Genomic DNA, 13907 nt, shown 5'->3' on the forward strand with positions numbered 1-13907 from the left:
AAAATTATATTATTACAGTAATAGACAACACAAAGCAAATAAGTTTTTGAATTAATTGCATTGACATATAAAATAAAGTTACATTTGTTAACCTGTGCATCCCAAGGTTAGTATTATAATGACAGTGATTTTCTCGATATTTTAAGAATGGTAATTAGGGTATCCTTACCATTGTTCATATATTTCATATTCTGTTGTTTTTGTTTTTTTTTTGTTTTTTTTGTCGCTTGTTCTTGCTACAATAAATGTCTCATCTATGAAGTAATGATATGCCAAAATGTTTCGGACATAGTGACTTGAAAGAGTACTTAAACCATCTACTGTCCGTCTGACTCCTTTCATCATTACATTTGCATGCAGGGCGATATAATCACTAACAAAGATATTTATTGGTGTAAGCAAATGAAAGAATCGCTATAAAACTTTAATAGTCTACTTTGTCAGTCCTTGGGACGGTAGTGTATATTCCTCATTTCCTGCTATAAAAAGGTACTTCATAATTATTATATTTGTTTTATCTTTTTTCCTTTTTCCGTTATTTTTTTTTACTGATTGCATTGGTATGCCCCATAATGTAACCCTCTTTTTTGAATAAAAAGAAAAGAAAACCCTCAGAGTAAAATAATAAAGAAATAAAAGTTATAAAACAGACCGAAATATTTAGCTTTAAAAATTACCTTTTTTTCGTAATATTAAAGGTTTTAAACTTAAACTTATTTTCGCCATTTTCTTATCTGCAGAAAATGTGTTTAAAAATAGGGAATTAATATTGCAGTCGTTATATTACGAACAAAAATGTACAGGGAAATTTTAATATAAAGGATTTTTAAATTTTTTTCCAACATTTTATTAAATAAGCGATGTTTCGGTCGACAAAACCAACTTAAACGTGTTGCTCAATACGTCTAGTTATAACAGTTACGAGATAGCATATTAATTGTTATGATAATTAGTGAATGTAACTGTGCTGAGTTCATAATACACCAATTTTATAAAAAAGGTTAATACGCTTTGAGTATAAATTTTCTATAAAAACGTGTACATTATTTTCTACTCTTTTGCTATTTATGACATGTTTAATTAATTGACTTTCATATAAGCATATATGCATTTTAAAATGAATAGCCAACATGTTGTTGTTAACTGCTTTAAATAAAATGTTCTGTTGATGCATAGCCGACACAGTGATGGAAATACAAGTCAAGTCTTGGGTAAAATTCTGATGATGCATAGCCAATTCAAGTCAGGTATTGGGTAAAATTCTGTTGATGCATATCAAACGTATCTAGTCTGTGTTAAGCATGTTAATTGTATTACTTAATTTTGTATTTGATTATGTCCTTACTGATAGATTTAAGACTCTATATTTTTATCATCGATTTCTTCACTATCTATTTCTAACCCTGTATGTAATAAAATATAAATATTATGAAGATAAATTCAGTGTTACTTAGTTACACTTTTTATCATTCATTTTCTATTTTTCAGTCCCTATGCGTAAGTACAATATCTTATTATATCTTTCGAACATTTTTTTATTTAAGTTTAAAAAAAATAAATATTCCTTTTTAAATATATACTCTAAAATGAGTGTACGTATATGGTAAACGTATATGAACGTTATAATTTACTTAAAATATAAAGTATTAGTTTCATAAAACTTATTGTTATTGTTTTTTTTTAACTTTGATGAAAGAAACGGTAAAGTTTGTTCTGGTATTGTATGCTGTTAAACATTATGTATTCAGCTTGACTTAAACGTTTTAAGATGTGTCCCATTGTGGTGTCTTTATAATATGATTAACGACATAATATAGCATTTTCTGTTGCTACACAAGTTCAAAAAAAAAGTATATGTAATGTTTTGCCTAGAAAAAGTGTGCTGGAACAGATGTACAATGTGTGTATAAATGTTACCAACACGTGAAAGAAATATATGTAACAACGGATTCAAATTGTAATAACGTGCTGATATTATGTGTAATATCTACAATTCTGAACTGATTAAACATGTTACTTTACCCATGAACGGCATGAAAAGTTTGACTTTGTTACCACATTGTATTTATTGACTATGTGTTATTGTTAGAAAATTGTATCAGATACAACGATTAATATACAAATCTGATTATTTGTCGGCTCGGGCTTGAAAGAAACATGTTTTACCAGCTTGTTTGTTGTTTAATATTTCAACCAGTTGTGACCGGAAATAAAAAAATGTGATTTTATCACAAGGCATGTATATGTGTCTCAAGACGGTGACGTCTGTTTTGAAATTGTTTATCGATTATTTGATTTTTGGTATAGCATTGAAAGTATTGTCAAATACATAGTATATATAAAATTATTTTGAAATGTGCCAGTTTGTATATACTCTTAAGTATTTGTTGATGTTGATACATTTTATAATTATAATTATTTGACAAGAAATGTGCCATTTTTTATATACTCTTTGTATTTGTTTCATCTCAAATACCAAACAAAATATATAATATCCACACTTTATATCTAAAAAGAATAATTACTCGGAAGAAGTTACTGTTTAATTGCACTAGCATTAATTACAAATACTATTTTTGCACTATTTTATGGGATTTTAAAAATAATCTTTAGATAGATTGTTAAGATATGGTTGCTTCAATTATGCATGTTTGTACGGTGGACAAATTTATAAAGAAAACTTTAGGTATTTGAAACGAAAGAGCAAAGTTATCAATACCAATACTTTTAAATAGTCTAAGCATTATGTGAGTTTTAGTGTTTAGAACTAGAAACAGTATATCAAGCTATTTATAAAGACAATTTTGCAGATGCCATCAAATTCTTGAACAAGTGTTGTTCTATATTGTTATATATCCTTGACCTTTAAGCAATTATAATGTTTACTCAAAACAATGGATATCATAATTATCAAAATACAGACTTAATTTGAAGAAAAAGTGCGAAAACTGCTTCAAGAATATTTAGATTGATCAAAATTAAAATAATAGCATGTATTTATTCTAATTATACTCAATCACTTAAGCCATGTTATTTATTAAATTGTTTATTAATAATTAATGTATTTTTATTACATTTACTTAAACTTTTTGCTGATAACAATAGTAACTGTACTAGATACGGTTTCTGTGTTTTTTCCTTTTTTTCATCTGAAATGAATATACGATATGCATACATTGCAATTTGTACAATATACATGCATAGGGTAATTAATAAATTACATGTAAGATATTGATTATTATAAAAACAAAAAAAACAATGAATTAAGCTTTCAAATTAATAACAAAATACTTGTATATCTGTAAAACTTTTAGTCGGATGTTGCCCAAATCATTTATGAGATACACAAGTTGACATTATACCTGGTATAAGAAAATTTGTTAAATACATTTAATTGTGAGTTACAAATTGAACTGAAAGCCCACATCTGTACACAAGTATAGTCCTAAAAGTTATTAAACGTAGAGACGCTGATGCTAAAGATGAATATCTTAAAACTGATAGGGCCTTTTAGATACCAGACACATTTTATTGTTGTTTATAGTAAATATGCACCATGGGAACACGCTGCAAATGAAACTTCAATTCTTAGAAACACGTTTAAAAACATTAAATTAAATGTACACTTTATCGCACACTTTATTTGACAAAATGAAACTTGTATGGCTCTAGGTTCAGATCTAACGAATGAGACAACATTAGAAATTGTCTTTCAAAAAATAAAATCGTAAACGTGATTTTAATCAAAATAATTTGAATTGTTATCTGTTCCCATATCATTATCCACGTACTTGATTCAATGTGTTTTTTAAATTTATTTCACTAAATAAATAATGCCATACAATAATAATTTCTATTTATCCGCTTATTTATTGTGACAGTACTTTAGGGTGAACAAATAATGCAATTTACTGATTAAGATTATCTCGATATTATGTTTGATTTTAATTGAAGGAAACAAGTTTATTATCACATAAGGAAAGGAACATAGCATGTATTAAACTGAGGGGAAAAATCATTTAAACACACAGCACTGGCTTTTTATAATATTTATACTAGAATTTTGTTGTTCATTTTATATTTTATCTTTCAGATGGACTGTCTGCTTTACACACAACGGAACAAATGTAAGAACCTTTAAACATTTGAACTTAATGTTAAATTGAAATGAACTATCTATATTGAACTCAAATTAATAACATTTATATACATTTAAGTAATTTTAAGTATAACCTTTTCATACTTTAGTAAAAAACACTGCATGTATTGTATGATTTTGAAATATAAATACATAAAAATTGAAAGTATGCAGTAAAAATGTATGTGCTACTTGAATACAACATGTTCGTTCATTTGAAAATCAAACCTAAATTTTGATGACAGATAACTGTATATATAGGTATGTTACAAAATAAATACCAATGTTAAACTTCTTTCAATAAAATGGTTTTGATTTGCCCACATCATAAGTTAGATATATGACATTCTAAGTTATGAATATTCAAGCTGATCTGTCTGAATTGTATATTTTTGTTAAAACTTTCGGAATAATGAAATTAAATGTTTTGGTTAATTTGTACATAATCATGCGACGTTCTCAGTTATTGTAATAAAGTTTTACGCACATCGACTTATCTGTGGCATTCATTCAATAGTAGTGATGCAATTAAATTTAAGCAATTATATTCAAGATATTAAGCAGATACATATTAAGATATCAGTCTAATAAGTAGCACTAAACAAAAACATTTAAATATGGTGACAGTCAACAAACATATTCTTATTAAATTATGTATAAGTATATATCTGTTGATGATTGGTATCCTTTTTTAAGTGTATGGATGTGAAATAAAGCTCAGACTAGTATTAAGATAGCATTACAATGTAATGACACCGTAAATGAAGGTGGTGCTATTGTTAATAAAAATAACACATTATATAAGTGTCAGTAGAATATTTACTGTCCTAGGATGATAACTTGAGCCTTTGTTTACATAACAAAGACCAATAACAATGCGAAAAATAGGTTAGGCAGATCAATGCCACAACCAATAAAAATAAAAATAAAACTGCATGTTATCATATGTCTTAGTAGTGCAGTAGGTAGAGCAACCGTGTCAATAATGTGTTTTATCCGTACAGGCAGGAGTTCGACTACTGTACGACACATTTTTTTACATCAGAACAGTCAATTGTTCAGAAAACAAGTTAAACCGTTGTTTTTTTCATATAGAGATACAAACATGAATATGAGATCGAATATTTTATTACACTGCGATCAAAAAAATACAGAAAGAAAATAGAATAAATATATACTATAAAATATATATTATACGAAGAAACAAAAAGGAAAACGAAAAACAAATAAATACTAATGATAATAAACAGAGCAAGAAGAAAAAAACTGTGATTATAAAATGGCACTACGTGGGGTTCGAACCTATGAGTACAAAACACTAAAAGTTACAAATAATTTCGATCTACCGACAGAGCAATAACGGAAATACACAAACGATACTGTAAAAATAATGCTATATAGTATATATAAGTGTCCACTTCTACAATATCGGATAATAATCCAGATAACCCCGTTTTTGGACTTTCCCATGTACCGTTAAGACCAAATTATCATCCTAGGACAGTAAATTGGTGTTGATTCTTGTCGAAACAGTTATAACAATATTTTGATAAAGTATTAAGAAATGAGTAAACATAAAACAAGGCAAAGTTAAGAAGCATGTTTGCAGTGTTTCACTTGTTAAACCTTGGAAGATAGTTGGAAAAACATCGGTCTTTAATATTCTCCTGACATTTTTCTTACAACCAATTGCCTCTAAAATGATCCTACTGCCAAACGTTTCGAAATTTTTGAAAGCAAAAATAATTCACATTACCACGTCCTGAGAATAAATTACAGCTAAAAGCGACATGCAAAACCATAATTCATCTGCATAACTATCCAAAGAACACGATGATACACATTCCACGAAAATCCGAACAAAATAATGTCCGTGATTTATTAGAAATATATATAAAAATCTGCATTCACTCTCGTAACAATGTTATTATTGGCGGACGCGCGTGGAGTTGTTTCATCTCTGACGTCACAGCGCAGATTAAATAAGGATGATGAGCCATTTATCGGAAAAATAAAAAAGGGCGATTAAAAGCAATAAAACTGATAGTTTTCCTAAATTAATCTCGCACGCTATTTGAGTGATAAAGAAATGCAAAATGGTTAACCGTCTGATCAAGTTGGTTCCCTCAAAATCTCAAAAATGGCCAGTGACTTGACTGACGGCACGAGTACACTTAGCAAACGATATCGTTTAAAGACAGAAAATAGTTATACTTACTCTTAACATCAATAACGCTGTGGTGTTTAATAACTATTATTGGAATAACAGACAGATATATGTCATCTTTATGTGATTTTTTTTAAAGCATTCATTAATTATAACAAAAATATGAAAAGATAATACTTGCGAAAGTATTTTATTGCTCCTATAATATCAATATATATTGCTTTTGTCTATGTTTTTATTAAGTGTGGATGTCTATATGCCTTTTGTTTTGATACAATAATCGTTTTCACAAAGCATGAACATGGATATATAGGATTTTTATAAATGACATCTTTGTTTTTCATATAACTGTTAGACAAATGTTTGCACACTATCAGCGTGAAATTTATCCAAATAAAAAAGTGCAAAGTTTTGACAGTTACGTGTTAATGTAAACCTGGTTGTGATAATAAAGTAATTACAATCAACATATCTACGAGACATTGATATTATCATATGACATAGGATGACCAACAGTCATTTTTTTACAACATACTGACTAAATATAAATGATTTGACATTCAATTGACAATTTCACAAGAAAATCTAAAAGACTAAGACTATTGAAAATTAAAATCAGGATATTTATTGTTCCAAAAATGGATATGGTTATTGAGACAACACTTAAAGTTTAGTTTGTTTTGTGTTTATAAAATAATTATTAGATATTAAGTAATAATCTGAAAGTTGTGTCTTCTGTAAAAAAAAAACAAGAAACGGATACCGTTTTTCCGGTAACTATCAAAACCGATAATGATAATAATAAAATAATAAAACATGAAAAAATACCAAATGTAATATTAGTTAATATTTCTATCATTTTCATAAAGATTGCCACCTGAGTAGTTAATGACAATCGTGACACATATTTTAGATATCAATACATATCGTCTTTGTATTCAAATATACAACTTATTTACCAAAGCTTGACATTGGGCAAGTACTCATAATGTGACTTTTCATAACAAAAAAAATGCATGTATAATTATTACACGAACGTATAGGTATACGACGTTGCATTTATATGCAATACCATAAATACATTTACAGCCATTTAAAGATACATTATGTTGAATTACAAAGTATTCATCCAATTCAGACATAGTTTAAGTATAAATTTAGTATGACTAGTATGATTGTTACTTTAATAAACACAGACTAAAAATTATGCATCCATAAATGACTTGTATCTAATATTCAACATATTGTATTTTCATTTGCTTGTTCATGTTTTTCCTCTGAATTTGTTTAACACTAATACCTATTTCAAAAATCACAAATGTCCATTTTAAGACATTGCGATCCGCTAAAGAATATGTTTTACAACTTGCATTTATTCGCATATACTACATTTTTGCTGAGGATGAAGTCTGGCAACAATATACTTAGATACCAGTTAACATTTTTGAACATGCTTTTATATTTTGGATTTCCGCTAATATATGGAATTGTTAATCAATTTTCTTGAAATTCTTTAATTGACCTTAAATTATAATTTTTTTATAAAGTTAATAGGCAATTACACTAAACTGGTGTAAAAATTATCTCAGAAGAATATAGAATATTTGTTATTCATCCAGTAAGCACATTACAAGAGGTATATTGCACTTCTATTATTTAAGCTTTAATACCTTCTCTGAATGGAACTGCTATTGTTTGTAGTAAGTTTTGTTTTATTTAACTACTGGCCGATATGTATATTAGACAAATTAAAAATCCTTCCGAACACCAAGTCTGGAAACAAAACAAAAAATACTTCCGGCTTATTCGATACTTTGCGGTTTTTTTAAGAAGTTGGGTTGAATATGCTATATAATTCAAAACACTCTTTTACGGTATACGCAATTAAATACTGTCTCGTATATTTATTTAGAAATGACGTTTAATTAATAATGTCGACAAGACAGATCGCCTACAAAGCAAAGCGTAATGTTTGAATTTGAAATTATCAGAACTTACAAATGTCGTATTTTATTCAAGTATCTCTCACAAGAAACTCATGACTGCTTGTTCACTTCATATGTATTAATTATTGCATAATGATATAGATATATAAAGGCATTCATAAACATCATTGAAAGTTTGCTTTCTATGAATAAATACCAGACTACATCAAGGTAGTTTATTCATTTATTTGCCTTGTGCATTATATAAACTTGCCACAACATCATTTTCCTATGTTTTTAAGTTGTTACTTTTATTGTATAACATTTTTTTCTTATTACGGACATTTTGAGGCGTCATTGCTGTTCGGAGAAACAAAAAGATATTGGTATAATTGTCTTCTGTCTAATTTTACATTATTCATAGTTACACGTGTTTTTGTAAAAAGGAACATATTCATAAATGTTTAGGTTTAGGGAATTAGGTTGAAACTCAAGTTTTTTTGAAAGCAAAACGTTACACAAAATACCATGCGAACAATTTATTTTTTATCTTCTATTTATTCACTGAAACGGCAATAATAATTTTCTTATTATATTAAGCTTAAATCTCCAGTTTATTTATTATTTTGTTGTATTTATGCTATTTTTCAGGTTGATGATGTTACTATAGATCGAACTGTATCTCATCATTTTGCTGTAGGAATGACGTCTCCTAGTGATCGAATTAAAGTTGTTGCATTTCCTAGACAAATACACAATTTTGCCTTACTGTAATCAGATAAAAGAAGTTGATTATCTTTAAAAAAAAGTTGTCATTGGGGGATACGGTGGACATTGCCGATACGATTAAGTACATAAAGGAATATAAATACCTTAACCCTTACTCTTGTTAGATTGGCAGGTTAAAATTGCCAACATATTGTGTAATTGAATAAGATATTACATAAAAGGATGGTCAAATGAATAAAAATATTTACCATAAATAGTAAAGCTAACGATTTGTTTCAATACTTGACCATGTCTGGGTATCTGATCACGGTTACCATTTCCGTTTGAATCTAAATGAAGAAAATAGTCTCAACGTGTTTTACAAAGCAGTTAAATCGTACCTACTTGCTCCTATAGAGTATCCTACAGCTTGATTTGTTTAGTGTCAAAAGTGTAAGTTGTCTGTAGTTTCCAAAAAAAAAAAACAGCTGCATAATAATTTATTGCAAGATACTGGTTGATTAAATATTACTTTCAGATAAGCAAAACTGAAACAAAAATATACAATAAGATAAATTTTCCAAAAAAAAAAAAAAAAAAGTTATTAATGCATAAAAGTAACAATACTTTTGAAGGTACATGCACATTATTTGTGTTGGCAAAAACAGCACTATATATTTAATGAAAGCTGGAACTTTTGAAACTAGTCTTGATATTATTATTTTTTTTTTTGTAATTGATATTTTGTCTATCAAATATCTAAATAAAAGAAAATTTGGAAACAAAGTGATCCCGCGGAAGCATTAATCACAATTTTTTACAGCTTCTACGCAACACTTGATACATTCTGTTGTAAAGTATAATTATCTTGAAACAAAGTGATCCCTTGGAAGCATTTAATCACAACAAAATTACGTGAAAATCGCAGACACGGTTTAATTGAGTCTGTACATGAGGCATAATGAATAAGTGCAACATCCCCCACGACCGACCCCTAGCATCGGCTTGAGCGGTACTCAATTAACAACACTTAATATTGCTGGTATCAATGATCCCGAAGGACCAGAACAATATAACAAAACTGAAGTGAAGTACGGGGCAACAAAGATCACGAAATAAAAAAACAAAGTGGTGAAAAACGTACTCAAAAATGCGTTATTAACTGAATTGGACAAGTAGATAAAAACCAACACAAATTTAGATATCAATACATGTTTTGCTTTGATGTCATGCTGACCATTAATGAAGCGGTACTCAATTCTCACACTTAATAGTGCTGAATAATAATAAACTTAATAATTCACTGAATTATAATTTTACATAATTGACTACATATTATACTTAATTAATACCAGTTGGTAGTCATTTTAGAGTAAGAAATCAGTTAGGCATTGTATGACAAATAAAGTCCTAGGATGATCCGATCATAAATATTTTGACAACTTACAAAAGTGACATAATCTGATGTATTGTTATAACTTTTAAATATGCACCCTGATGATTTCTTTTATAACAACCAAGTGCCGCTTCTATATATAAAATATGTATTCTGCTGATTTATATGTGACGGCCCAGAGGCGCATATACGAATACATGTACAAATCTTTTTGTTTATTAAATAAGTTAATGGGAAAAGTTATTTTATTTTCATTATCATAAGAATAGATCCGTAGTATCAAAATTATCTTATTATCGTCTGTTGCGAATCTAAAGTTATAAAAGTCACTGCCAAATGGTTTTCTTTCTTTTTAGGAATGTTTATAAAGTTATATCCTTCACTGGGCTTTTAAAATAATTTAATGACATAATGAAAAAAATCAATAAGTCTGGACAGAATGAATTTTGCTACTGTTCTAAAGCTTGAACACAAAAATCAATAAAAAAACATTTGCAATCTCACATGTTTGTAACAAAAACGTCGGAATTTTTAAATGAAGGAAAATTACACAAAAAGTAGATAATGACCATTAAAAATTTATATAAGGTAATGTCAGCGTGTCATTTCGGTATGAATTTGTTTCTCAGGTCAGAATATTTTTTGCATGTGATTATCAAATGAAATTCATCTTCTATGTCATTACAACAAAAATAACATAATATTTCATTTCTTGGTTTTCGATTACGCCCATGTCTAAGAGATTCTATAAATAAATTATGCGACGACACGCGCAATCTAGTTATGCTTTTACGTATGTACGAGGATTTCAGTATTTCATTTTTCTCAGTATCTTCAAATAGTTTCTGTAAGGCACAATCCGGTTCTGTTTGCTTGAACAAATTAACAAATAATTTGAAATTTATGTTTTCATGACTTACAACAACAGAGCTAAATCCATAATTATCGAGCAGATTTTTTAACATGGAAAACCCAATTCCTTTTACCATTATAATACTGTTCTAATGAATGTGCATATTAAACTGATTTTAATAGCATATTATCCGTATTGATAATCTTGACCCAGTATTTAATTATATGTACAAAACGAAATACATATAAAGGATAATTGAAAATTATGTCGAAAGGAAATTGATGTACAGGTCAGTAATAACAGTACCCTGTATGCAACAATATCATTTTCAACAGACCTGACTTTTATTGTTTGATTAAAAATCTATAAAAAAGCAATCATTGTATTATTATGTTTTATGGCATTTTAAATCTGATATCATTATCTTACCAATATATTGTTATAATTTTAGTGTGACCATATTTTTAGTGCAAACACGTGTAAATAGATAATCCCAATTTAGTACATAGTTTATTGCAGATATGTTAAGAATAATAAATTATAACATAACACACAATACTCATAGAAACATGTTTTAATGTTCAATATGAAGTGATTGTCAGAAATTTAAAACCAAGTGAAGTCCTTAATTAAACATGCTCATAAACATGAAATTGACATCCTAAAAGTACCCCGAATGACAGACTTTTTCATCCCACCACCTCTGAATTTGTACCTATTGGAAACCTATGGAAGGCGCTTTTCTTAAAAAAATCTCCAGGACAAGCATTTTCAAACACCTCCTGGACAGGTACCCTTTGGACAAAATATGGAAGTATCTTTCCCTGAATATACCACTAGGACAAGCATTTGCCGCCCCCTTACCCCGTACATGTACCCCCTTGATATTCTTCCTGAACATGCATGCCTCTTTACAAGCAAGTATAAACTACACATGACAACATTGACTGATAACTCCTATATCTTAAATAAAGGACAATTAAGAGTGGTGACATTGATCAAAATCTGGAGCAAAGTGATCCCTCGGAAACATTAACACTACACAATTACATAATAATTGCAGACTCGGATTGATTAAGTCTGTACATGAGGGATAATGAATAAGTGCAACATCCATCAAGCCCCCTAGCCTCGGCTTGAGAGGTACTTCATTCTCAACACTTAATAGTGCTGGCATCAATGATTCCGAAACCCAGAAAAATTAACAACACTGAAGTGAATTTCGGGTCAACATTTTAAAGCTGCCACACGGCACTTGACACCTGCTGTTGTGAAGTATAAAAATCTGGAAACAAAGTGATCCCTCGGAAGCATTAATCCCAACAGAATTACATAAGAATTGCCCAAAATCTGTTTTGTTTTCTGTTTGTTTTGGGTTTTACGTCACATCGACACATTAAAGGTCATGTCGCAACGTACCAGCTTTACTGGTGGAGGAATAACTCAGGTGCCTTCCGTGCATTATTTCAGGCACGAACGGGCACCTGAGTAGAACCACCGACGTTCCGTAAGCTAGCTGGATAGCTTCCTCACATTAAAGAATCCAAAGTCCCGGTCGGGATTAGGTCCAAACACAACATTTCATACTTTAAGACACCAGTAAACATGTTCATAACTTTGATTTAAATGGTTTTGAATTGAAAAGTATGTGCATTTGGACTAAGCAGGCGAAAAAATAAACGATATTTAAGTATCAAAGTCAATTTGACAAATAATAACATGGAAAAGGTATGTTAAATACAGAAATTTAATTAATGTTTATGTTGATTTAAAAAATAAATTTCTGTTCCGCTGTATGCATGCTATTTACAAACTAATGTGGAGAAAACTCCCGTTCAGTTTCTGAAACCTCTTCCGGCAGATAAAGCGCTTAATATTTAACAGTTCTTTTAAATACATTTTGATTAATGTATATGTAAGTGTTTTCCAGTGACATTCTACATATACAGAAACTTCGACGGGATCGATAGAAACCTGAACATTTCTGTATGAATACTTAGTGTAAGGCTTTATTTGTCTTCATTAATATTCACTATCGAAGCACTATGAAAAACTATAAAGCGACAATAAACGAACTTTGATAAAGCATTGTCTTTTGTTCTTCTATGGAAATTAACAAGCATAAGTTTTAAGAATTACAGCGTTTTAATTGGATGACAAATAAAGCTTGACAAAAAATAATATAAATTAACCTCCACATTAATTTAACCTGTAGATTATCGTATAAATCACACACATTTGACTCAACATGTACACTAGTTTGTCTATAAACCTTACATAGATTTACTGCTTGCAGACATATTCAAAAATTATTAAATATTATTTGAAAACACCTGTGTAAAATCGTACAGAATCTAATTATTTGATCCATAAATATATCACATGAAAGTTCATGAATATAGATTTGACATATTTATGAGGAATTTTTCTCATGGAAACATGTGATAATTTATGTGTTTAAAATGTGCTTGTTTTTCATATAGTCCTGTTATAACATTAGTTGTATTACAGGTTACAAAAGTTCGTAATCACATTTTAACCTGTGTATCGATATTGTTCCAATCAAGAAAACTCGACAATGAAATTACAATACGTGAGCAACAGTTTTGTCCCCTTTATTTTGGATATTGCATCAGTGTTTTCTTTATATCGTATTTTAGTTAGCATATATTTATCAAGATCAAACTAAAGGCAATTTACTTTTAAATCAGCTCTTATAG

This window comes from Ruditapes philippinarum, unplaced genomic scaffold, assembly GCF_026571515.1.
Source record: "Ruditapes philippinarum isolate M1 unplaced genomic scaffold, ASM2657151v2 ctg5824_1_1_1_1, whole genome shotgun sequence".
Taxonomy (NCBI): Eukaryota; Metazoa; Mollusca; class Bivalvia; order Venerida; family Veneridae; genus Ruditapes; species Ruditapes philippinarum.